Source organism: Salmo trutta, chromosome 14 (genome assembly GCF_901001165.1).
Source record: "Salmo trutta chromosome 14, fSalTru1.1, whole genome shotgun sequence".
Classification (NCBI taxonomy): Eukaryota; Metazoa; Chordata; class Actinopteri; order Salmoniformes; family Salmonidae; genus Salmo; species Salmo trutta.
The window spans coordinates 12,712,760-12,739,270 of NC_042970.1; the positions used below are offsets into that span (position 1 = coordinate 12,712,760).

At 43.5% G+C, this 26,511-nt stretch overlaps 1 long non-coding RNA gene across 1 annotated transcript; it reads right to left on the reverse strand.

The window, feature by feature from the left end:
* Positions 1 to 2: 2 nt before the first annotated feature.
* On the reverse strand, positions 3 to 11,424 carry LOC115207414 (uncharacterized). Its single transcript, XR_003881009.1, has 3 exons — positions 10,964 to 11,424; positions 316 to 453; positions 3 to 34 (listed from the first exon to the last, which is right to left on the reverse strand). It is a non-coding gene; the product is annotated as an uncharacterized LOC115207414 (long non-coding RNA).
* Positions 11,425 to 26,511: the final 15,087 nt, after the last annotated feature.

Genomic DNA, 26,511 nt, shown 5'->3' on the forward strand with positions numbered 1-26,511 from the left:
TCATCTGCTTTCTTTTTCTTTACCTTTTTTCCATCTATTTGACAAACGTAATGAAAAGCAACAACATCGTTAAGAAGATTGAAAGAGGGATGACCTCCAAAGAAATGTCATGTTTTGATATATTTATTCTTTACATTTTTAAGCCGCTCACTCTATCTCAGATAAAAATGATTTGTTTAATAATCAACATTTTGGCAGCAAGTTGACTTCGCCTGGGTTCTCAGACAGTCTGTTTGCTGCCAAAATATTGGTGATCTTTTAGACAATAATTTCCATATATCTCTTTGGAAGATATCTCCTCTGAACTGTCCGTACTTTGAACTGCAGGACTCTCCTCTTCAGACAGGTCATCGCTCTTCTTGCTCTTGGTCTTTTTGGGCTTTGCGTCGACACCATTGGTGGCTGAGCTCGCTGTCTCTGCCTTCTTCTTCTTTGGCTTCTAGAAAACATTATCTATAGGAAGACGAGTCAGGTATGAGATGAGGAGAGGAGAGAGGGTCAGACACCAGAGACAGATGACACAGATATGAAGTAAGGAGAAAATCCTAATTTCAGATCTACATTGCCTTCAGAAAGTGTTGATTTACCCCTTGACTTATTCCACATTTTGTTGTGTTACAGACTGAATTCACAATTGATTAAATATATGTTTTTTCACAACCATCTATACACAATACCCCATAATGAAATAGTGAAAACATGTTTTTAGAAAATGAAGCACATTTATTGAAAAAGAAAAACAGTCATATCTAATTTACATAAATATTCACACCCATGAGTCAATACTTTGTAGAAGAACCTTTGGCAGTGATTACAGCTGTGAGTCTTTCTGGGTTAGTCCCACATTATAATTATCAAAGTTATTCAAGCTCTGTCAAATTGGTTATTGATCATGGCTAAACAACCATTTTCAGGTCTTGCCATAGATTTTCAAGTTGATTTAAGTCAAAACTGTAACTCGGCCACTCAGGAACATTCCCCGCCTTCTTGGTAAGCAACTCAAGTATAGATTTGGCCTTGTGTTTTAGGTTATTGTCCTACTAAACAGTGAATTCATCTCCCAGTGTCTGGTGGAAAGCAGACTGAACAGGTTTTCCTCTAGGATTTTGCCTGTGCTTAGCTCCATTCCGGGTTCTTTTTTATCCTGAAAAACTCCCCAGTCCTTCACGATTACAAGCATACCCATAACATGATGCAGCCACCACTATGCTTGAAAATATAGAGTGTGGTACTCAGTAATGTGCTGTATTGGATTTGCCCCCAACATAACGCGTTGTATTCAGGACAAAAAGTTAATTGCTTTGCCACATTTTTTGCAGTATTACATTAGCGCCTTGTTGCAAACAGGATGCATGTTTTGGAATATTTGTATTCTGTACAAATATACTACTTCCTTCTTATCATTCTGTCAATTAGGTTAGTATTGTAGAATAACTACAATATTTTTAATCATCCTATCACAACCATTAAACTCTGTAGCTCTACCTTTTGCATGAAGCATGCATTTATGCTTCATGCAAAAGCATGCATTCATGAAGCATGCATTTATTTATAAAATACTTTAACCAGCATGGCTACCACAGCATTCTGCAGCGATACGCCATCCCATCTGGTTTGCGCTTAGTGGGACTATTATTTGTTTTTCAACAGGACAATGACCCAACACACCTTCAGGCTGTGTAGGGGCTATTTGACCAAGAAGGAGAGTGATGTAGTGCTGCATCAGAAGACCTGGCCTCCACAATCCCCTGACCTCAACCCAATTGAGATGGTTTGGGATGAGTTGGACCGCAGAGTGAAGGAAAAGCAGTCAACAAGTGCTCAGCATGTGTGGGAACTACTTCAAGACTGTTGGAAAAGCATTCCAGGTGAAGCTGGTTGAGAGAATGTCAAGAGTGTGCAAAGTTGTCATCAAGGCAAAGGGTGGCTACTTTGAAGAAACTCAAATATACATTTTTATTTTGGTTACTACATGATTCCATATGTGTTATTTCATAATTTTGATGTCTTCACTATTATTCTACAATGTAGAAAATAGTAAAAAAAATAAAAAAATGGAATGGGTAGGTGTGTCCAAACTTTTGACTGGTACTGTATATTGGTCGATTTCTTTTGTAAAATTAACCAACAAGCAGCTAGCTGGTGGCTTGCTAGCTAGTTAGCTCCCATGCCAATTTCAAGTCTTTCTAAACTAATATGTGACTAACTCAGAAATATGATGAAAGTTAACTGGCAAGTGCATCATGCTTTCTGACATTATGTTAGCTAGCTGTCCCCAGTTAGATAATGTGTTTTCACTTATTGCATATGCATGTACTTTTTCCCACCACTGGAAATGTGTGCTTAGGAGCATGAGGATTTTAGTGACTTACCATTCAAAAGACAGTGGAATATGCAAGCAGAAAGGTATGGAGACAGAAACAAGTCAAGCACTGTACATTTCAAATCACACTACTATAAATACAGTACACTTGATTATCCAAAAATGCATATTTTCTTAGTACAGAGTTTCAAGACATTCTCTTAAAACTGATTTGCTTTCAAAAAGGAAATAGTAATCAATCCATTAATATCTTCATTTGGAACAGATAATAATCATTAGAATATTAAAGTTCATTTATGTTATGTAACCTGTCCTAATGACACAGTGACCTAACAAACTGGTCAGGACTGAGAAAATCACAGTCAGCTGCCTCAGTCACGTGAACATGTTGCGTCACATCCAGTGTTACAGAGGTTATGTAGTTGTATATTAGTTGTAGTAATAGTGTTTTAGAGATTTACATATCAACTGCGCAAGGCTGTATAGAAAGTAATGGCTCTGGACTTTTAAATCAATACAAATGTAATTGAAATTGGGCAGATGTTTTACTAGCATTCTTAAAATCACTCTTGTGCAGTTGGAAGTGCACTGGACAACCCAACTCTATTCAAACACAAGCACATACAGCTTCTCTCCCAATTAGTCCCATGTCCCACAGTAACCTGACAGTTGTCCCACTATATGAGCCTTGATCTGGTATTATGTCAACCAACCTCCCAGAAATCCCTTTCAACACAACACAACACACCACAAAACAACACACCACAACCCAACATCCCAAGACACCGAGAATAAGAAGGATGTCAGCCACTGTGATCCTGCTGGTCATTTGAACACTGACTGACAGGGTGCAGCGATGGATGTCCATGGTAATCCGATTAAGATGTGGCTCTATTTCTGTCCTCACCTTAGACAAGCTGTCACTTGAATAATGGCAGCCTACAGGCAAAGCCGTCAGGCAATTATGAGGGGGGAAACTGATGACCGAATTCAAAATCATTGCATCAACTGCATCAAAATGTTTAAGGAAACAATATTTTTCATATTTTTGTATCCTTCAGATGGGTAAATCCTTCCCCCTCAGTTTTAATGGACATGAGGCCTCTGACAGTGGGGCAGAGAAGGAAGAGGCAAATGATCCACTCTCATCTTACCACCTGTGGGTTTTTCCCCATGACGTGATAGCCAAGGACAACCACAGTCCATTAACAACACTTTTTCTGAAATAAATCTGGGTAGTATGTCCATAAAATAGGAGGAGAGACATGATTGGTTGTTTCGTGAATGACAGACAACATAGAACCCCCTCCCAAGTCTTTCCCACACTACAGCACAATTATCCCAGAACCTCCACACAACTCAGTGGCTAATTCTACATAACCAGCACTACTATGCACAACAGGCCAGGCTGGGGGAAATCATCTACAACTGTACAACTGTAACAATACCTAGTTAAATAAACCTGCCTGGTTAAATAAAGGTTAAATAAAACATTTAAATAAAGAAATAACTGTAACAATACCACAGCAGCATTCTGTTGTAATAATCTGATTACTGGTCAACTGGTCTGATATCCAGTGAATTGTCTAACGATCTAAACACCATGACGGTATATCTGAATCAAAATGCTACATAAAGAAATGCTCATCACCATTATTCCTTCTCTCACATCCTTTCAACAACAAAAGCTCTTCAAAACTCAGTTTCTATAACGTTACCTTCTCTGCAGACATGGTGTGGCCAGTGACTTCGGCTCTAATAAACTACAAACTCCTCTTTACCGAAAACGTTATTAGTAAAAAGAAAGACAAAAGGAGGCAATTCAACACAATGGAGGTTAATTAAGAGAGTGAGGAGCCTTGAACTGAATGATTCACCATCAGCAGAAAGTTGCTAATAGGATTTATGTGTAAAGCCATATGTTCTTCAGAGACACGTCAACAGGACGAACCAACATGGCGTGGGACTAGGGGTGAGGAGTGTGTTACGAGTACACAGAGGACAAGCACAGGTCCACTATATACATCTTGACACCCCCCTCCTGGATGTAATGGTCGATGTGACTCATAACCAACCAACTTTGTCTTGGATACAACAATTTATGCTCACATGACCAAAAAAAGTGGCACAAATAGACATGTAGATGATCAGCTAGTGTCTTAACAATGGACAAAAAAGGCACGCCCAGCTACCTAGATGTGGTTTTTGTTATGGTGGACTTTTACCTTCTGTGGAGTGGACTCTTGAGACCTGTGGAATACATTTTGAAATAGCATGACACTTTTTAATAGTTATTTTACTCAGACACTCGTTCTGGCAAGACAGAAATGACATTGTGTTGAATAGAGCTGACAGTATTCATTATTCTTCATGATAGAGTGTGATGTCTGTTCTACAAAATGTATATCTATAGAATTGCACTCTCCAGAACACATCCCAGCAGAGGTTGGTTTGTGCCATTATTATTATTGGTCTGCCCAATGCACACTGCCTGCCCTCCAGGACACCTACAGCACCCGGTGTCACAGGAAGGCCAAAAAGATCATCAAGGACATCAACCACCCGAGCCACTGCCTGTTCACACCGCTATCATCCAGAAGGCGAGGTCAGTACAGGTGCATCAAAGCTGGAACCAAGAGACTGAAAAACTGTTTCTATCTCAAGGACATCAGACTGTTAAATAGATATCACTAGCCGCTACCACCCGGTTACTCAACCCTACACCTTAGAGGCTGCTGCCCTATGTACATAGACATGGAATCACTGGCCACTTTAATAATGGAACACTAGTCACTTTAATAATGTTTACATTTAGCTTTACTCATTTCATACGTATATGCTGTATTCTTTTCTACTTTATTTTAGTCAATGTCACTTCAACTGCTCGTCCTAATATATGTAGTGCATTCGGAAAGTATTCAGATCCCTTTACTTTTTCTACATTTTGTTACGTTACAGCCTTGTTCTAAAATGGAGTAAATAAAATATTAAAAATCCTCATCAATCTACACACAATATCCCATAATGACAAAGCGAAAACAGTTTTTTTTTTTTTTTGAGTATTAAAAATAAAAAACTGAAATACCTTACTGTAACGTACAACAGGTCAGCCACCAGGGGGAGACTCATCAAGGCCTGGTGACAGACGGAGTATACATCACGAGGTGATGACTCCCTCTGCTGGACGTGCCAGGTCTCGATGGGCTCTCCGGCCAGGACTAATTGGGGCTGATTGTGGTTGGTGAGTAATCAAGGGCTGATTGCTCACCAGCTGGATGGGTCCCATAAAGCTGCCAGAAGGGCAGCACACGGGAGAAGGGACTGGGAGAAGAAAGGTTACTCCTGTATAGTTGGGGACGGTTCCAGAGGTAAAAGGAGGCAGTTCAGTTTTTGTTCCTCACGGGATACAGCAAGACCCAGAGCCCAGAGCCCGGAGAGGGTCTCATGGGGGAGACCTATTCTTTTATTTTGTTTTGTTATTCAAATAAACACCCTTGAAACCGAGCTAATCCTACTCTGTCCGTGTCTGATCTGTGTAAACGTTTTGATCAAACCCCCTGGTCTGATAACTATGACGGCATGGCTCCTAACCGATGTATCCACCCTCTCTAATCCTAGACAAAGTGGTCCTGGATCGCTTCTTGCGTGCACTACCCCACCGACATGAAGAGGGCAGTGAGTCTATGAGCGCCCCAGACCTTGCAGGCCCTCCTGGAAGCAGTGGAGATGCATCAGAACACTCAGGCCCTGCTGAGTGGGAGCCGGGCCGAGTCGGCGACCCATTTGAGGGGACGGAAGGACAGCCCCACTGCTGTGTACCCTGAACTAACAGTCAGCAGGGCCAAAGGACTGCAAACCCGTGGAGAGACGGCTGGTGTAGGGCCGACCCGCCACCGACGACCCCAGGTAGATAGAGACCAAAGGAGGTGTTTTGGGTGTTGCGCCCGGTGGCAAATTGCCTGGAATTGCCCGGCTCGAGAGGAGTCGATGCCATCAGCAAGTCCCGGAGGTGAGGTGGGTCACGCAGTGAACTACAGGTGGCCCAGGGAAACGGTACGAAAGAGGCCATATATCGGATTCCTGAGGCCCGAAGGAAGGCCGTGAAGCAGGAAGTGGAGGCTATGCTGAGGATGGGGGTCATTGAAGAGTCATTGAAGAGTCCAACAGTGCATGGTGCAGCCCCATCGTGTTGGTGCCCAAATTGGACGATAGCCTGTGCTTCTGTAATGATTTCCGGGGTGTGAACGACATCAGCTTGTTCGACGCCTACCTCATGCCGAGGTTGGACGAGCTCATTGATCGATTGGGAAAGGCCCGGTACATCAGCACCCTTGACCTGACCAAAGGATATTGGCAGGTACCGTTGGCAGCCTCCTCCCGGGAGAAGACGGCGTTTTCGACACCAGATGGATTATATCAGTACCGGGTGCTCCCGCTCGGTCTCCACAGAGCCCCGCCCACATTCCAGCGCCTGATGGACAAACTACTTTGACCCCACCAGCCGTACGCAGTGGCCTATTTGGATGATATCATCATCCACAGCCAAGGTTGGGAAGAGCACCTGACGCACCTCCAGGCAGTGCTGGACGCTCTCAGACAAGCCAGGGTTGACAGCGAACCCCAGGAAATGCAAACTAGTGTTCGAGGAGGTGGAGTACCTGGGGTATTTGATCGGCGGGGGAACGTCAAGCCCCAGGAGAGGAAGGTTCATGCGGTACGTGACTGGCCCGTTCCACGCACCAAGACACAGGTCAAGTCATTCCTGGGACTGGCAGGATACTATATCCGGTTTATCCCCAACTTTGCGGCTATAGCTTCCCCCCCTCACGGATCTAACCAGGGCCCGCCTCCTGAAAACAGTGAAATGGACAGACGAGACCGAAGCGGCGCTCAGGCGCCTGAAGGAAGCACTGTGCTCCCATCCGATTCTCGTAACGCCCGATTTCCAGGTTCCGATGTTGGTACAGGCGGATGCATGTGATACGGGACTAGGGGCCATTCTGTCCTAGATACACAATGGGGAGGAGCACCCCATCATGTACATAAGCCAAAAGCTGATACCCAGAGAGAAAAAGTACTCTATTGTTGAGAAAGAGTGTCAAGCGGTGAAGTGGGCGCTAGACACTCCCAAGTATCACCCTGGTCACTAACCATGGGGGGGGAGGGGGGGGTGGCTTACAGCAGATCAGCCACCAGGGGGAGACTCGTTGAGGTCTGGTGACAGATGGAGTATACATCACGAGGCGATGGCTCCCTCTGCTAGACGTGCCAGCTCTCGATGGGCTCTCCGGCCAGGACTAATTGGGGCTGATTATGGTTCGTGAGTAATCAAGGGCTGATTGCTCACCAGCTGGATGGGTCCCATAAAGCTGCCAGAAGGGCAGCACACGGGAGAAGGGACTGGGAGAAGAAAGGTTACTCCTGTATAGTTGGGGACGGTTCCAGAGGTAAAAGGAGGGAGTTCAGTTTTTGTTCCTCACGGGATACAGCAAGACCCAGAGCCCAGAGCCCGGAGAGGGTCTCATGGGGGAGACCTATTCTTTTATTTTGGTTTGTTATTCAAATAAACACCCTTGAAACCGAGCTAATCCTACTCTGTCCGTGTCTGATCTGTGTAAACATTTTGACCAAACCCCCTGGTCTGCCACATTATTTACATAAGTATTCAGACCCTTTGCTATGAGACTCGAAAATTGAGCTCAGGTGCATCCTGTTTCCATTGATCATCATTGAGATGTTTCTACAACTTGATTGGAGTCCACCTGTGGTAAATTCAATTGATTGGACATGATTTGGGAAGGCACACACCTGTCTATATAAGGTCCCATGAGGTCAAAGGAATTGTCCGTAGAGCTCCAAGACAGGATTGTGTCGAGGCACAGATCTAGGAAAGTGTAGCAAAACTTTTCTGCATCATTGAAGATCCCCAAGAACACAGTGACCTCCATCGTTCTTAAATGGAAGAAGTTTGGAAGCACCAAGACTTGTCCTAGAGCTGGCCACCTGGCCAAACTGAGCAATAGGGGGAGAAGGGCCTTGGTCAGGGAGGTGACCAAGAACACAGTGGTCAATCTGATGGAGCTCCAGAGTTCCTCTGTGGAGATGGGAGAACCTTCCAGAAGGACAACCATCTCTGCAGCACTCCACCAATCAGGCCTTTGTGGTAGAGTGGCCAGACAGAAGCCATTCCTCAGCAAAATGCACATTACAGCCCACTTGGAATTTGCCAAAAGGCACCTAAAGACTCTCAGACCATGAGAAACAAGATTCTCTGGTCTGATGAAACCAAGATCGAACTCTTTGGCCTGAATGCCAAGCGTCATGTCTGGAAGAAACCTGGCACCATCCCTACGGTGAAGCATGGTGGTGGCAGCATCATGCTGTGGGGATATTTTTCAGCGGCAGGGTCTGGGGGACTAGTCAGAATTGACGGAAAGATGAGCAGAGCAAAGTACAGAGAGATTCTTGATGAAAACCTGCTCCAGAGTGCTCAGGACCACAGACTGGGGCGAAGAGTCACCTTCCAACAGAACAATGATTCTAAGCATTTTTACATTTACATTTGCGTCATTTAGCAGAGCGACTTACAAATTGGTGCATTCACCTTCTGATATCCAGTGGAACAACCACTTTCCAATAGTACATCTATATCTTTTTGGAGGGGGGGGGGTAGAAGGATTACTATATCCAAGACAACGCAGGGGTCTCTGAATGTCCTTGAGTGACCCAGCCTGAGCCTGGACTTAAACCCGATCAAACATCTCTGGATAGACCTGAAAATATCTGTGCAGCGATGCTTCCCATTCAAGCTGACAGAGCTTGAGAGGATCTGCAGAGAAGAATGGGAGAAACTCCCCAAATACAGGTGTGCCAAGCTTGTAGAGTCATACCCAAAAAGAGCCGAGGCTGTAATCGCTGCCAAAGGTGCTTCAACAAAGTACTGAGTGAAGGGTCTGAATACTTATGTAAATGTAATATTTCAGTTTTTTATTTTTTATACATTTGCAAAAATGTTTAGCTTTTTCAGTATGGGTATTGTTTGTAAATTGATTAGGGAAAAAACCAATTTAATCCATTTTAGAATAATGCTGCAACATAACAAATTGTGGAAAAAATCCAGGGGTCTGAATACTTTCCAAATGCACTGTATATATTTCTTAATTCCATTCTTTTACTTTTAGATTTGTGTATTGTTGTGAATTGTTAGATACTACTGCACTATTGGGGCTAAGAACACAAGCATTTCGCTACACCTACAATAACATCTGCTAAATATGTTTATGTGACCAATAAAATTGTATTTCATTTTATTTATTAGGTCACATTGTGTGGGAACTGGGCCTTCTGTAATTATCATCATGCTAACAGTAGAACTTTCCCCTGACAGACCCTGATTGGTCCTACTTGGACAGAACCTATGGAAACAAGGTGTGGGTATTAGTAGCCATGGATAAATGTGTGAGCTCTCAGGTATTGGAAGGAGAGGCATGCAGCCATTTCTACCATGCTCAAGCACTGGCAAGCTCATATGAAGACCACTACAGCGGTATTAAAGAGGCGCTGGGCCAGGGGGGGACATCTACAGTTGGCCAAATATACTGGCACCCTTGCACTTTTCTTGAAGTTCCAATTAAGCAGCCATTTTTTATCTCAATATAAATCATTTCTGGGTGACAATGAAGTATCTTACTGTGGTCAAAAAGAATGGTCAAACAGAAACATAAATTGCTTCTTAGCAAAGAGCAATTTCTCAAGCAGGAATTTTGACAGGACGGTCTGGGAGTCATCTGAGTGGGGAGGGAAAACTGAAAACTAGCTGTTAATGGCAGAAAGATTTGGAACTCTCTTATTGGTCTATTAACTAATTTACTGCCTGATGATGTCATCTCACCACAACATGCTGAAATGTATTTTCAAACACCTCTTACACTGAAAGGGCATTATCATAATTTTCACGATTTCACAGTATTATTTCAACCTCTTAAAATAGTTTTCCACACAAATGGCGACAGATTTTCATGCAAATATTCTAAAATCCGCATAAATATGAGCATTTTCCCACCAGTGGTGTGTTTCCACAAAACTGACTTGTTGCAGATAAAACTCAGTGCGTGATGATTTAGTGCACACAAAATGTACTTTTTTGCTTCAGTAAAAATCTCAAGTTTAATGTGTTTCCATAACGTTTTCAACTATACCAATAGTTTTCTCACAAAAACTGTTGCGTTAAATAGGAAATGTGCCTACTCTGGTTTTGCCATAGCTTGCAGATACAGTGCAGGTTGGCTGTGCGGCTAGGCTAGTCTTGGCATCATGTCACCAGAATAAGACCCTCGATATTTATTGGAATGAAGCATCAAGAATACAAGTGGACTTTCACCACCCTGTGAAGTTCATCAGCCAACAAGTGCTCAGCATATGTGGGAACTCCATTAAGACTGTTGGAAAATCTTTCCAGGTGAAGCTGGTTTAGAGAATGTCAAGAGTGTGCAAAGCTGTTATCAAGGCAAGGGGTGGCTACTTTGAAGAATCTCAAACACTTTTTTGGTTACTACATAATTCCATATGTGTTATTTCATAGTTTGGATCTCTTCACTATTATTCTACAATGTCGAAAAATAGTAAAAATAAAGAAAAAACCTTGAATGAGTAAGTGTGTCCAAAATGTTCTGGAGTAGCTCCTCATTTCTTCCAAATGTGGCTCCATGCAGGGAAACAGTGTTGCGGAGCTGGTCCGAGTCTGCTGGGTCAGTCATGGCCAGTTCGTACTATAACGACACAGGACGAGACCCAAATGCAGATGGTTAGAATATCTGATATTTATTAATAGACAAGGGGCAGGCAAGAGGCAGGTAGAGGACAGGCAGAAGTTTGTAAATAAGGTCAGAGTCAGATGGGTGCAGGCTCGTGGTCAGGGCAGGAATTATGGTATGGCAGGCAGGCTCAGGGTCAGGGCAGGCAGAAAAGGTTGGAACCAGGAGGACTAGAACACAAGGACTAGAAAAACAGGAGGATGGAAAAACACGTTGGCAGACTTAACAAGACAAGACGAACTGGCCACAGACAAACAGAAACCACAAGTATAAATACATAGGGAATAACTAAACAAATCAGAGACACCTGGTGGGGGGTGGAGACAAGCACAAGACAGGTGAAACAGATCAGGGTGTGACAGTGTCCACATTTTTGACTGGTACTGTATAAATAAATATAAATATATATATATATAAATCAATACAGGTGAAGTCAGAAGTTTACATACACTCGTTTTTCAAACACTCCACAAATTTCTTGTTAACAAACTGTAGTTTTGGAAAGTCGGTTAGGACATCAACTTTGTGCATGACACAAGTCATTTTTCCATCAATTGTTTACAGACTGATTATTTCACTTATAATTCACTGTACCACAATTCCAATGGGTCAGAAGTCTACATACACTAAGTTTACTGTGCCTTTAAACAGCTTGGAAAATTACAGAAAATTATGTCATGGCTTTAGAAGCTTCTGATAGGCTGATTGACAAAATTTGACTCAATTGGAGGTGTATCTGTGGATGTATTTCAAGGCCTACCTTCAAACTCAGTGCCTCTTTGCTTGAAATCATTGTAAAATCAAAAGAAATCAGCCAAGACTTCAGAAAACAAATTGTAGACCTCCGCTTGTCTGGTTCATCCCTGGGAGCAATTTCCAAAGGCCTGAAAGTACCACGTTCATCTGTACAAACAATAGTACGCAAGTATAAACACCATGGTGCAACGCAGCCGTCATACCGCTCAGGAAGGAGACGCGTTCTATCTCCTAGAGATGAACGTACTATGGTGTGAAAAGTGCAAATCAATCCCAGAACAACAGCAAAGGACCTTGTGAAGATGCTGGAGGAAACAGGTGCAAAAGTATCTATATCCACAGTAAAACAAGTCTTATATCGACATAACCTGAAAGGCCGCTCAGCAAGGAAGAAGCCACTGCTCCAAAACCGCCATAAAAAAGCCAGACTACGGTTTGCAACTGCACATGGGGACAAAGATCGTACTTTTTGGAGAAATGTTCTCTGGTCTGATGAAAGAAAAATAGAACAGTTTGGCCATAATGACCATCGCCATGTTTGGAGGAAAAAGGGGGATGCTTGCAAGCTGAAGAACACCATCCCAACCGTGAAGCACGGGGGTGGCAGCATCATGTTGTGGGATGCTTTACTGCAGGAGGGACTGGTGCACTTCACAAAATAGATGGCATCATGAGGGAGGAAACGTATGTGGATATATTGAAGCAACATCTCAAGACATCAGTCAGGAAGTTAAAGCTTGGTTGCAAATGGGTCTTCAAAATGGACAATGACCCCAAGTATACTTCCAAAGTTGTGGCAAAATGGCTTAAGAACAACAAAGTCAAGCTATTGGAGTGGCCATCACAAAGCCTTGACCTCAATCCCATAGAAAATGTGTGGGCAGAACTGAAAAAGCGTGTGCGAGCAAGGAGGCCTACAAACCTGACTCAGTTACACCAGCTCTATTAGGAGGAATGGGCCAAAATTCACCCAACTTGTTGTGGGAAGCTTGTGGAAGGCTACCTATCGCGTTTGACCCAAGTTAAACAACTTAAAGGCAATGCTGCCAGATACTAATTGGGTGTATGTAAACGTCTGATCCACTGGGAATGTGATGAAAGAAATAAAAGCTGAAATAAATAATTCTCTCTACTATTATTCTGACATTTCACATTCTTAAAATAAAGTGGTGATCCTAACTGACCTAAGACAGGGAAGTTTTACTAGGAATGTCAGGAATTGTGAAAAACTGTGTTTATATGTATTTGGCTAAGGTGGATGTAAACTTTACAATTTTTTTAAAATGTAATTTAAATTTAAAAAAATACTTCACTTTTATTTAACCAGGATAGCTAGCTGAGAACAAGTTCTATTTACAACTGCGACCTGGCCAAGATAAAGCAAAGCAGTGCGACACAAACAAAAACACACAGTTACAAATGGAATAAACAAACATACAGTCAATAACACAATATAAAATACTATATGTGTGTGCAAATGAGGTAAGATAAGGGAGGTAAGGCAATAAATAGGCCATAGTGGCGAAATAATTACAATTTATCAATTAAACACTGGAGTGATAGATGTGCAGAAGATGAATGTGCAAGTAGAGATACTGGGGTGCAAAGGAGCAAAAAAATAAATAACAGTATGGGGATGAGGTAGTTGAATGGGCTATTTACAGATGGGCTATGTACAGGTGCAGTGATCTGTGATCTGCTCTGACAGCTGGTGCTTAAATTTAGAGAGGGAGATATGAGTCTCCAGTTGCAGTGATTTTTGCAATTCATTCCAGTCATTGGTAGCAGAGAACAGGAAGGAAAGGCGGCCAAAAGAGGAATTGGTTTTGGGGGTGACCAGTGAAATGTACCTGCTGGAGCACGTGCTACGGGTGGGTGCTGCTATGGTGACCAGTGAGCTGAGATAAGGCGGGGCTTTACTTAGCAAAGACTTATAGATGGCCTGGAGCCAGTGGGTTTGGCGACGAATATGAAGCGAGGGCCAGCCAACGAGAGCATACAGGTTGCAGTGGTGGGTAGTAAATGTGGCTTTGGTGACAAAACGGATGGCACTGTGATAGTCTGCATCCAATTTGCTGAGTGGAGTGTTGGAGGCTATTTTATAAATTACATTGCCGAAGTCAAGGATCGGTAGGATGGTCAGTTTTACGAGGGTATATTTGGCAGCATGAGTAAAGGATGCTTTGTTGCGAAATAGGAAGACGATTCTAGATTTAATTTTGGATTGGAGATGCTTAATGTGAGTCTGGAAAAAGTCTTCACAATATAACCAGACACTTAGGTATTTTTAGTTGTCCACATATTCTAAGTCAGAACCGTCCAGAGAAGTGATGCTGGACGGGCGGGCAGGTGCGGGCAGTGATCGGTTGAAGAGCATGCATTTAGTTTTACTTGCATTTAAGAGCAGTTGGAGGCCACGGAAGGAGAGTTGTATGGCATTGAAGCTCGTCTGGGGGTTAGATAACACAGTGTCCAAAGAAGGGCCAGAAGTATACAGAATGGTGTCGTCTGCGTAGAGGTGGATCAGAGAATCACCAACAGCAAGAGCAACATCATTGATGTGTACAGAGAAAAGAGTTGGCCCGAGAATATCGAACCCTGTGGCACCCCCATAGAGACTGCCAGAGGTCCGAACAACAGGCCCTCCGATTTGACACACTGAACTCTGTCTGAGAATTAGTTGGTGAGCCAGGCGAGGCAGTCATTTGAGAAGCCAAGGCTGTTGAGTCTGCTGATAAGAATGTGTTGATTGACAGTCGAAAGCCTTGGCCAGGCCGATGAATACAGCTGCACAGTATTGTCTCTTATCGATTGCAGTTATGATATCGTTTAGGAACTTGAGCATGGCTGAGGTGCACCCATGACCAGCTCTGAAAACAGATTGCATAGCGGAGAAGGTACGGTGGGATTTGAAATGGTCGGTGATCTGTTTGTTAACTTGGCTTTCGAAGACCTTAGAAAGGCAGGGTAGGATAGATATAAGTCTCTAACAGCTTGGGTCTAGAGTGTCTCCCCCTTTGAAGAGGGCTGCTTTCCAATCTTTGGGGATCTCAGACGATACGAAAGAGAGTTTGAACAGGCTAGTAATAAGCGTTGCAACAATTGCAGCGAATAATTTTAGAAAGAGAGGGTCCAGATTGTCTAGCCCGGCTGATTTGTAGGGGTCCAGATTCTGCAGCTCTTTCAGAACATTTGCTATCTGGATTTGGGTGAAGGACAAATGGGGGAGGCTTGGGCAAGTTGCTGTGGGGGGAGCAGGGCTGTTGGAGTAGCCATGTGGAAAGCCAGCCGTAGAAAAATCCTTATTGAAATTCTCAATTATTGGCAACTGGAAGGAGTGGGCAACTGGGAGTAGGTGCTCTTATTCTCCATGGACTTTACAGTGTCCCAGAACTTTTTGGAGTTTATGCTACAGGGTGCAAATTTCTGTTTGAAAAAGCTAGCCTTCGCTTTCCTGTGTACATTGGTTCCTAACTTCCCTGAAAAGTTGCATATCACGGGGGCTGTTCCATGCTAATGCAGTACGCCACATGATGTTTTTGTGCTGGTCAATGGCAGTCAAGTCTGGATTGAACCAAGGGCTATATCTGTTCCTGGTTAAAAAAAAATGGAAGGGGCATGCTTATTTAAGATGGTGAGGAAAGCACTTTTAAAGAATAACCAGGCATCTTCTACTGACGGAATGAGGTCAATATCCTTCCAGGATACCTGAGCCATGTCGATTAGAAAGGCCTGCTCGCTGAAGTGTTTTAGGGAGCGTTTGACAGTGATGAGGGGTGGTCATTTGACCACAGACTCATTACAGACACAAGCAATGAGGCAGTGATCGCTGAGATCCTGGTTGAAGACAGCAGAGGTGTATTTGTATGGCAGGTTGGTTAGGATGACATCTATGAGGGTGCCTGTGTTTACGGATTTGGGGTTGTACCTGGTAGGTTCATTGATAATTTGTGTGAGATTGAGGGCATCTAGCTTAGATTGTAGGATGGTCGGGGTGTTAAGCATGTCCCAGTTTAGGTCACCTAACAGTACGAGCTCTGACGATAGATGGAGTCAATGAATTCACATATGATGTCCAGGGCACAGCTGGGGGCAAAAGGTGGCCTATAGCAAGCAGCAACGGTGGGAGACTTGTTTCTGGAAAGGTGTATTTTTAAAAGTAGACACTCAAAATGTTTTGGCACAGACCTGGATAGTGTGACAGAACTCTGCAGGCTATCTCTGCAATAGATTGCAACTCCGCATCCTTTGGCAGTTCTATCTTGTCGGAAAATGTTATAGTTAGGGATGGAAATTTCAGGGTTTTTGGTGGTCTTCCTAAGCCAGGATTCAGACACGGCTAGGACATCCGGGTTGGCAGAGTGTGCTAAAGCAGTGACTAAAGCAAACTTAGGGAGGAGGCTTCTAATGTTAACATGCATGAAACCAAGGCTTTTACGGTTACAGAAGTCAACAAATGAGAGCACCTAGGGAATGGGAGCGGAGCTAGGTACCGCAGGGCCTGGATTAACCTGTACATCATCAGCGGAACAGAGGAGGAGTAGGATAAGGGTACGGCTAAAGGCTATAAGAACTGGTCGTCTAGTGCATTCAGAATAGAGAGTAAAAGGAGCAGGTTTCTGGGCATGGAAGAATAGATTCAAAGCATAATGTACAGACAAGGGTATGGTAGGATTTGAGTACAGTGGAGGTAAACCAAGGCATTGAGTGACGATGAGAGAGGTATTGTCTCTAGAGACACCATTTAAACCAGGTGAGGTCACCGCATGTGTGGGAGGTGAAACAAAAGGGTTAGCTAAGGTGTACTGAGCAGGGCTGGAGGCTCTACAGTGAAATAAGACAATAATCACTAACCAAAACAGCAATGGACAAGGCATTTTGACATTAGAGAGAGGTATGCGTAACCGAGTGATCATGGGGTCTAGTGAGTAGCTAGGCGGGCTGGAGACACGGCGATTCAGACAGCTAGCGGGCCGGGGCTAGCAGGCTAGCAGAAGGGCCTTAGGAGGACATCGCGACAGAAGAGTCAGTTGTAGCCCCCTCGGGCGTTTACGTCAACAGACTAGTTGTGGTGGATCGGCAGGGCTCCGTGTAGTAAAAGGGTCCAGGCCAATTGGCAAAATAGGTATTGTAGCCCAAGAAAATAGGCTGATGGACCTCTTCAGCCAACAGTCCGATATGCTCTAGACAGCTAGCGGGCCACGGCTAGCAGGCTAGCAAATGGGCCTTCAGGGGACGTCGCGACGGAGGAGCCTGTTGAAAACCCCCTCGGGCAGATTACGTCGGTAGACCAGTTGTGATGGATCGGCGGGGCTCCGTATAGGCAGTAAAAGGGGTCCAGGCCAATTGGCAAAATAGGTCATGTAGACCAAGGAAGTGGCTGATGGACCTCTTCAGCTAGCTGGGAGTTGGGCTTAGCATAGGCTAGCTCCAGGCTAATTGGTGCTTGCTTCGGGACAAAGACGTTAGCCAGGAGTAGCCACTCGGATAGCACCTAGCTAGCTACGATAATCCAGGTGAAAAGGTTCAGAGCTTGTGGTAGGAATCCGGAGATGTGGGGAAAAAGAGTCCGGTATGCTCTGGGTTGAATCGCACTGTGCAGACTGGCAGGAGCTGTCCGGGCTAAAGGTTAGCTGATGACCGCTAACAGTGGCTAGCTGACTACTAGCTAGTAGCTAGTTAGCTGGCTAGCTGCTGTTGGGGATTCCGGTTTTAAAGCAAAGAAAATAGCAGATCCATACCACATTGGGTGAGGTGGGTTGCAGGAGAGTATGTTGGAGTTGAGGTTAAAAAATATTAAAATATATATATACGAAATATATGTGAAGTAAATGCAAAGAAAAATATATATACACGGGACACGACAAGATTAAGACAAAGACGCCTGACTGCTACGCCATCTTGGATGGGTAGTGGGTGTACTCTGTGTGTGGTCAGGTGGTCTCCCCACACACAGCCCTCCACAATGACTGCCCACAGGAGTCCATACTGATCCTGGCCATGTTGGCTGGTCATAGGACCCCTTCACCAAGAGGATTTCCCACAAAGGATCTGATTCTCTCAACTGAGCTACTACCTGTTAATCAGATTTCTAGCAGGGCTACAGGTCTCCCCCACTACCACCCACCCCACCAGGACAAGACATCCTGACCTGCCACCCTACCCTCTCCCCCCATTACAGCTTACACTAATCAGCTCTGCACCATCTGGGGACTTTTCAAGCCTTTTTAAAAGAAATAGTGAGTTCTGATAGGTTTGGAGTGTCAACTTCTATCCGAAGTGTGCTCTGGCCTGGCCACGATAAGAAGAAAAAAATTCAACATTCATCCTAGTATATGAACGTAAACCTGTGTGTGTTTACCAATGGTGGAGAATGGTTTTATAGCATATTGCTAGTCATATGATGCATAGTTGTAGTTTCCACTTTCTACCACCAGATGCTGCTGAATGTCAGTATACCACATGCGTTGCAGGAGCCAGCACCACCACATGGGGGCGCAAATCAGACATTTGAGAGATTCTATACAGCCATTACACAGTATACAGCCATTTTAATTAGAGGCAAATTGAATAAGAGTGTCCTCTATACGGGATCCTTGGGGCGTCCGTACCCTAAACCCTAACCTTAACCCAGATGCTGGGCGGCAGGTAGCCTAGTGGTTAGAGCGTCGGACTAGTAACCGCAAGATTGTAAGATCATAATCCCTGAACTAACAAGGTAAAAGTCTGTCGTTCTACCCCTGAACAAGGCAGTTAACTCAGTGTTCACCGGTAGGCCGTCATTGAAAATAAGAATTTGTTCTTAACTGACTTGCCTAGTTAAATAATAGTAAAAAAGAAAAACCATAACCCAGACCTAACCCTTACCATAACCATTTAAAAGGTCAACTTCATTGGGGTACGGACGTCCCAAGGAACCTAGACAGCACAGATCATTTAACCAAAGGGGCAGTCAATCACAGGCCCCTACAATATTTACTTTGCAGATATATGTTTCTATAAGCAAAATGTGTGATGATCATGTGTTATTCATTATGAATATGTACTTACATTGCATTTAGGCTTCACTCTAACTGCTAAATGTAAATACATTTATACCATTTTCATTAATTGGACTATATTATTAGTCAATATAATACTGGTGGTGAAGTAGTAAAAAAGGGAAAGGGGGATACCTAGTCAATTGTACAACTGAAATGTGTCTTCCGCATTTAACCCAACCCCTCTGAATCAGAGAGGTGTGGTAGTAATGTATTGTTAGTCAAATCAACAGGTGGTAGTAGGTAGGTCATATGCTAGTAGTAGTAGTAGGTCATATGCTAGTATTAGTAAGTAGTAGTATTAGTATTAGTCATAGTAGTATTAGTATTAGTAGGAGTAGTAGTAGAAGTAGTAGTAGTATTAGACATAGTAGTAGTAATATTAGTAGGAGTAGTAGTAGTAGTAGTAGTATAAGTAGGTCATATGCTAGTAGTAGAAGTAGTAGTAGTAGTAGTAGCAGTAGCACTAGTAGTGTTGGTAGTAGTATTAGTTGGAGAAGTAGGACATATGCTAGTAGTAGTAGTAGCAGTAGTAGTAGTAGTAGTAGTAGGTCATATGCTAGTATTAATAGTAGTAGTAGTAGTAGTAGTAGTAGTAGTAGTTGTAGTAGAAGTAGTAGTAGCTAGTGTTAGTAGTATTGGTAGTAGTATTAGTTGTATTAGTAGGTCATATGCTAGTAGCAATAGTAGTAGTTTTAATAGTAGTAGGTGTAGTAGTAGAAGTAGTAGTAGTAGTAGCAGCATTAGTAGTATTCGTAGTAGTATTAGTAGTAGTAGTAGTAGTACTAGTATTAGTTGTAGTAGTAGTAGTTGTAGTATTTGTAGTAGCAGTATTATTATAGTATTGTAGTAGTATTAGTTGTATTAGTAGAATTAGTAGTAGTAGTAGTAGTAGTAGTAGTAATCTAATTGTTTGTTGTATCAGTAGGCATAACCAGTAACATCAGTCGTACTGTAGTAATGATAGTATCACTTGTACCATATACAGCCTTTACACTATACAGCATTTACAGTATACAGCCTTTACACTATACACTTACAGTATACAGGGCTGTAGGTCACATGTACATCTGCAGACTGCACCTGTCTGTGTTCCAACAGTAAATCAGTATTCAGGCTATTCAATGAAAGCCCCCTCCTCCCTTCCCCTTCTCTCTCCTCTCTGTTTGGCCCCTCACACTGGCCAGCCTGTTGCCTGTTGAAAGGAGTCTAGACTAATAGCTTTGCTGCCATTTCTGTAAACCCTTGACAGTAACACAGCACTTGGCAGACATCCTAAGGAAGGCCAATGACCTCAGGGGTGTTGGGGAGAGGCGTCAAGATCTTAAAGAGACAGTACTCCTAGCTGACTGTAACTGGGGGAATGGGTGGGATAGTGTGTGTGTTCACAGCAATTTGACATGTATTGTAGGTCTACTGTTGTTATTAGTGCTGAACGTGTTACTCATGACAGGATGGGGGTTAACATTGCATCCATAATGATAAGTAGGCAAGACATACCAAGAAAACCTAGTTAAAGCAACATTCTGACACATCAACAACTGTAACAACAAAACAGAACAAAATCAAAACACAAAATACACTGCTCAAAAATAAAAGGGCAGGACAGGAGACTCATTCTTAAGGTTGCGCAAACAGTGACCTGACAGGAAACTATGTTATTAAGTATACAAAGCCAGGTACTGCTCCAGGGGAAATGATGATATTTCAGTTTGCCAGTTATTGCCGGCCCAGCAGGCAGTGTGGTTGAGGAAGGGGAGAACGACTGCCCCCTCTCATTGAAGCCATGGAGTTCAAGGCCAACCACGGAACTGCAGGCATTGTTTTATTAAAGAAACAGGACGCAAACGGCAATATTTGTGCTAAATCTTTGTGTAAATAAATACAAATTACAAGACATTCATGGTACCACTAATTGCTTCTAATAGACCAGATGTATATCCTTGAACCGTTTAAAAAAAAATCACACACAGAAGACGTTATAACGATAATTTAGTTGCTAATGGCAGCCTGCAGTACCCAGATCGGCCTTCAACTTGAGTTATTTAATGAGAGGGGGCAGCACTGAGCTAGCCTGAAACGTCACTTCCTGGAGTAGCTCAAACTGCGCATTTTATGTCTCCATGAGACGCCATCTTAACTGACTTCCTTGGGTTCAAATGTGCTATTGAGTCTTCACATTGGTCTGAATGGTGTCACGTGATCGATGACTTTGTCCATTTATATACAATCTTTGGGTTGAGGACATGAACCCTGTGCACTGTAAAGCCTGGTGAATCATACACACACAAAGAGAGAGAGAGAGAGAGAGAGAGAGAGAGAGAACTAGAGAGAGCTAGAGAGAAAGAGAGAGAAAGAGAAAGAAAGAGAGAGATGCTGTATCTCAGGAAGGGCAAACAATGAAGATAAAACAGGAAGATGTGAGCTAAATGAATCAGGGCCTGAAGAAACTGCTGTTCAGAGGAGAGTTGAAGACAGGGACAATGGCAGGAGGTCTCTTTACTATTCACTATAAACAACATCATGTTCTAGAACCACCAGCACCAGGCTCTCAGGGCAATATAATAGAATAATAATACACAACAGGAATCTCTGATCTATGATCGTTGTGCATGGAGCGTTTCTCGTACACTGGATTCCAAATCAACCATGAGACCCCTCAGAACAAGAATAGACTGACGACTTTCAGAATAAAGTTATTTGTTTCTGGCCATTTTGAGCCTGTAATCGAACCCACAAATGCTGATGCTCCAGATACTCAAATAGTCTAAAGGCCAGTTTTATTGCTTCTTTAATCAGAACAACAGTTTTCAGCTGTGCAAACATAATTGCAAAATGGTTTTCTAATGATCAATTAGCCTTTTAAAATGATAAACTTGGATTAGCTAACACAATGTGCCATTGGAACACAGGAGTGAGGGTTGCTGATAATGGACCTCTGTACGCATATGTAGATATTCCATTAAAAAAAAACAGCCGTTTCCAGCTACAATAGTTCTTTAGAAACTACAGGAGGTTGGTGGCACCTTAGTTGGCGAGGACAGGCTCATTTTTTAAATTATTTTCTTTTATTTTCATTTAACTTCGTAAGTCAGTTAAAAACAAATTCTTATTTACAATGACTGCCTACCCTGGCCAAACCCTAACCCAGACGACACTGGGCCAATTGTGGGCCGTCCTATCACAGCTAGTTGTGATACAGCCTGGAATCAAACCAGGGTCTGTAGTGAAGCCTCTAGCACTGAGATGCAGTGCCTTAGACCCCTGCGTCACTCGGAAGCCCTTGCAGAATTAGTGGAATGGTATCAAATACATCAAATACATGGTGTCCATGTGTTTGATGCCATTCCATTAGCTCCTTTCCAGCCATTATCAGCAGCCTCCACTGCTAGTAACCGTATTCTTGATTGTTGAGTGAAATATCCGGTCGCGTGGGTTTGGTCCCCCCCCTTTTTCAGAATTGTTTTATTTGTTTGAAATAAACAACCACATGTTTATCAGTCGAGACATCTAATTGTAGATACAATACAAAACAGTTAGACTTAACTCCAGGACGTCACATTTTCCTGAGAATCACATTTCGATAGTTCTCCGTAACAGCGGCCTCACATCTCTCTTCGCTGGAACCCCAGTGTTCTCCCTCAGGTGTTACCATGGAAACTCCACACAGCAAAAAGACAAGACACAACAGTCAAATGGTGACATTAGGAAAAGGTTACTAGAGCAGGCCGATGCCGATCCAGTGTTGTGTGAAATCTAATAAAGAAAAAAATCAAGGGCCTTTTTACATTTCTCATCAGCCTCTCAAGTGTTTCCAATCCACACACAAAAAATATACAAATAAGAAAAACTGGATAATGTTACACTTTGCTTTTGCCTTAAACTGCTAAACCCTTGTCTGAAAAATAATTGGTAAAAGTAAAAGGAGAAGAGAGAGGAAAGCCAGGATTCCCCGAAGAGGGAGGGCAACCCTAACGCATGCCAGAGGAGGATTTCACCACCAGCAAGGTTTGTGTGTCTGTGTGTGTGCGTGTGTGCGTGCGTGCGTGTGTGCGTGGGTAAACCTGCAGCTAATGGAGGGTCCCAGTGGAGAGTATGTGTGTTCTGGGGCTACAGAGACCATTAAGTTCGTAGATTCCACATCAACTTCTACACACACATACACACACACACACACACACACACACACACACACACACACACACACACACACAGCACTGTACTGTATATTCACATGTACAGTCGTTAAGCATCATTAAGGCATATGGACCACCTATGATTAGAAAACAGTGTGGTTTGCAAGGGATTATCAAATGATTAGGAACAATTTGCAAAGTACATTTTATGCAAAATCATTTTTTATTAACAGCTATACATTTAGTAGTCACAGCACACATGGGTTTTGATTGGATCACAAGAAGTTTTCAGAGTTGCCATTAATTGTTGTAGACTTACAAAGTTCTGTTCAGTGACAGTAGGTGAATAGATTACATTTTAGATTTGACTGATTTTACTTATCCAGACACATTTGTTTTAATCCCTGGATTGACTCATATCGCTCTCTTCCCCAGAACACTCCTTCAACTGTACACAAACAGGGTACAGTATGTTACTGCTGCCCCTTCCTCTTGCAACAACACTTGCCTACATAGAGATGTGAAACACATCTGACCTTCCATTTGCCAGACAGCTAGCTGTGTTAAGGGTGAACGTGTTTCCTGATAACTGGGCTAGGGTTGAGGCTGTTTGCAGCGCCACCAGGCTGGATTTCGTTCCAAGAAGTTCCCTCTCCTATGTCCTCTTTAACTCCCCTTTCATGAATCTGAGACAACTTGGTAGGTTTAAGCAATAGCTTCAACCACCCAGTTTCTGCCATGTTGCTTTAAGTAATCCAGTCCGATCAGATCTTTTAAGGGTAGTGGAGGAAACACCTTCCTGAAATGAAGAGCAGGCCGTACTGGGCCAGGCACAGAGAGACTTTGGGCGTGTTCCACATTGCAGCCGGCTTTAAAGGCGAGTCGAGACTGACCGATCTACAAATCACCTTGCATCATAAATAAATACTTATTATTATCTGTAGATCAGTCAGTCACTCTCAATTTAACCATGATACAACACAGCCTTTCCCTGCCCTGGGGTGACATCTTGCCTTGAGGACAGTGTCCTGCTCTGACTCTGGCTGTGGGAGAGGCACAGTTGTGCAAACAGACTGTAATGATCGGGCCGTTAAAGCACCCGAGTGTCTCGGTGGAACAGGAGAGCTATGTGCAGTAGTTGGTGGGTGGTTGGGTTACTGTTTTCTGATCATAAACCATGAAGTTATACTACCCATTTTATACCAATGAAAGATTCTCTATATCAAGTGGAGATTTTTTTATTGTATTTTTATTCAACCTTTGAAAATAACATTTAAATTGCTGTACACATTTCTAAAAAGATTGTATTGACAAATATAATCTATTAATTATATTAAAATCAACAGAAGTATCAAAACTCAAATCGTTCACATGAAAGGAAAGAACATATTTGACAGAGGCTCCCACGACTAGCTAAGTCTAGAGTTGTACACAGTAATTCGGGTGAGGCATTCAGAACCTGCTGTGAACTCTAGAGCAAACAGCCATGAACCTCACGAAAGCCTGTCCTGCCTGCCTGTCTGCCTGCTCTGCCCTGCCTGCCTTAAATACATTGCCTGCTTGTCATCTTGCCTGCCTGCTTGTCTGATTGCCTGCTTGTCTGATTGCCTGCTTGTCATCTTGTCTGCCTGCTTGCCTTGCCTTGCCTTGCCTTCCTACTTGCCTTCCTGTCTTGGCTGACACACATCTGAAATGGAGGACAAGGGATCCAGGAAGTAGCGCTACATTAGAGAACAGCCTGCATTTTCTCTCACACTCTCTGCTGGGCATACATACACATGAGAGACCAGAGCACACCGTCCTATTGTTACTGTTAATAAAACTGAAAAAGATGGCTGGTTACTGTGCACTGCCTGAACTGGCAATGCCATAAGAGGGATGCCTGAGTGTGGCCACTGCCCCTGAAGCTTTCCCAATTGAGGGTGGAGTGAGAGAGAGAGCAGGGAGCCAGCCCGAGCTGCCTAACAGAGACTTAGAAGCAGGCAGCACTCTTTTGAACCGCTGCCAACGGAGGCTGGCCCAGGCCATTGCAGCTGAAACTTTTACAAGCTCACTGCTGGTGAGCAGGAAGAGAGGGACACAGAGAAAGATTTGTAAAGGGAGTATTCTCCAGTTCCTCTCTGCGCTCGCTCCTGAAGTTTTGGCAACCGTATATCTTTCTAGATAATTGTTAGGGTTTATTAAAAGGGCAATCTATACAAGAAAACATAAAACACATTGGGAGGAGTGTGTATGAGGATTGACATACATTGAAGGACAGAAATAAATGAGAAAATAACAAAAGAGCAGACGATGTCAAAGAGAGAGCTGCCCGGGATAATGCCTGCGAAAAGAAGAGCATGATGACATCACAGAGAGCAGCCCAGGATAATGCCTGAGAAAAGAAGAGCTTGATGACGTCACAGAGAGAGCTGTCCGGGATAATGCCTGAGAAAAGAAGAGCATGATGACAGTTCTTGCCTGCAGCACTTGTTTATCTGACATACTGTATGTGTCTATGTCTCTCTCTGGTGGACATACGGAGGAGGAAGGGGGGGAGACACTTTTTGGCACAGTGACACTGGATTATTTTGGTGACTTAAATTTTTCTTGGCATGAAGTCCCACGGAACTCTGTCATTGTATTTATTTTACTACTGCCGTCTGTTCCCAGAAGTTTTCCTCACCCTCAGTGTTGCTTCAATTCAAAACAAAGACACAGGCAGGTGCAGAACAGCTACAGACGTCTGTAATGACTACCGAAAATGGGAATCGTGAGGCATGTACTACCTGGGACTGATGCCAACTGCTGACAAAAGGCTTCACTGCACGCTCTGCAGTCTTTAACTCCTCCTCTTCTTCTCCCCAAATGCAGCGGAGATCTCCAGCATTGACTTGTTTTGATATAATAAGTCTGGCAAAGCTTTTTGGGGTGCAAGAACCGATGTGAGTATTTAATTCTGATACCTATCTCCGCCTTCGTGTGTTTTTTCCTGCTCCCTCTGCCTCAGTGTGTTACTGTGAGGTGTGTTGATGATGATAGACTGTCAGTCTCTGGGTTTAAGGGCCTTGTGAGGTGACTTTGTTTCATTGTTCCTTACAGACACTATTTTAGAGAGGATTTCAAAGTTCAAGAGCTCAATTTACGCTATCGAACACTTTCAGCTCTAAGACAAAATATGATTTTGAGCAGGCTGTTGTGACCTCATGCTCTCTCTCTCTCTCTGAATCTCTCTCTCTCTCTCTCTGCAGCTGGACCAAAGTGGACAGGGAGATAGGAGGGCAGGGAGAGAGGAGGGCAGCGAGAGAAGAGGGCGGAGAGAGAGAAGGGCAGGGAGAGAGGAGGGCAGGGAGAGAGGAGGGCAGGGAGAGAGGAGGGCAGGGAGAGAGGAGGGCAGGGAGAGAAGAGGGCGGAGAGAGAGAAGGGCAGGGAGAGAGGAGGGCAGGGAGAGAGGAGGGCAGGGA